The sequence below is a fragment of the Microtus ochrogaster genome, unplaced genomic scaffold (genome assembly GCF_000317375.1).
Source record: "Microtus ochrogaster isolate Prairie Vole_2 unplaced genomic scaffold, MicOch1.0 UNK43, whole genome shotgun sequence".
Taxonomy (NCBI): domain Eukaryota; kingdom Metazoa; phylum Chordata; class Mammalia; order Rodentia; family Cricetidae; genus Microtus; species Microtus ochrogaster.
The window spans coordinates 1,679,512-1,681,107 of NW_004949141.1; positions in this window are offsets into that span (position 1 = coordinate 1,679,512).

Sequence of the window (1,596 nt, forward strand, 5' to 3'; positions counted from 1 at the left end):
AGGACCTCGGTGCTCAAGTAGACACAGGCCTGAGCCATCTAGAAAATTCTACTTCTTGTCTGGAAGCCCAGTTAGACTCATTAGCCAAGGTTGTTCTTCAGAATGGAAGAGAACTCGACCTCCTCTTTAGGAGACAAGGCGCTCTCTGTAGGACACTGGGGGAAAACCCGAGGTTCCCCGGCAAACAAGCAAGGAAAAATAAAAAAAGGTTAAAAACCCCAAAAAAAGGAAAAGAAAAGGCAAAAAACCAAACAACGGTGCCAAACCCCGGTCCCCCGGGCCCCCTGGGTGGAAAACCCAACTAATGGCCATGGCTGGACCATTAATCCTTTGGCTCCTACCCCTCACTATAGGACCCCGCTTGCTCCACCCCCTACATAGCTATATAAAACAGAGAATAATTTCCATTAAATTACTAGTGCTAAGGAAACAACATAACCCTCTGCCCCCAGATGAGTCCACAATCTGACTCAAGGTCACAGAACTACTGGGGAATGAAACAGGCCTCAGACCTTAACACAACTGACGCCATGATGGAAGAACCACTCAGGCCTTGGAGCCTAGTACACAGGCAGCAAAACCTGCCAGAAGGAGAACAGAGACCTAATCCATGTAAGTCCATAGTTCTGGGAAAGTTCCTAACCTAGCTTTTTGTGCTTCTTACTTGTAGTTCTGCTCCTGGCTAACTATTTTTGCTGAGGTGTGTCAGCCGAGGAAATGGTTTCAGTGCTTTAAAGCTCACCGTGAGAAAGGCTCAGGAAAACTGCATCAGGTCCTGAACACCCAGTGTGGTTGTCCACTGGCTAACAAAGACTTTGCTGTTAGCTCGAACCCACATCAGAGTGTTCTCCTCTAGTGGATAGCCCATGACAGGTCAAACAACGGACAGCAAATTCTCTCAGCAATAGTACCCCCTGCATCCCCTCGACAACAGAACTGCCTTCACCTTCATTCACATGCTGTAGATGGGGAGGCTGGCATAGCTTTTGGTATTTAAGGTTCTGGAGAAGAGTCGACAAGATGACTCAGAGAACAAAGGTGACTGCTGCCAAGCCTAACGACCTGAGTTCGATCCCTGGTACCCACATGATGGAAGAAGAGATTCAGTTCTCACACATTGTTCTCTGGTTTCCTCATGCGCCCCAGCACTCCCCCGTGTACACACAAAACAGATACAATTTTTGAATGTTTTGAGGAAGGTAATTGGTGTAGCTATTGTTAGAGAAGACTTTAGATCAGTTTCTCAACTTTGCCTACTACTGTTATTCAAAAATACCAATAACTTCACGCTTCCTGAGAGATTCCAATTTGATTGTTCCAAGAGGCACACAGGCATTAGATTATTAATTTTCTTGTCTCCCACGGTGACAGGAATGGATAGCAAGGTTAAGAAGCACTGTTTGGAGCTCAGTGGTAGTGGCATACACCATTAATCCCAGCACTCAGGAAGCAGAGGCAGGTGATCTCTATGAGCTCAAGGCCAGCCTGGTCTACTGAGTGAGTTCTGCAAGCGCCAAGGCTATGAAGAGAGGCCCTGTCTCAAAAAAAAGAAAAGAGAGAGAGAGAGAGAGAGAGAGAGAGAGAGAGAGAGAGAGA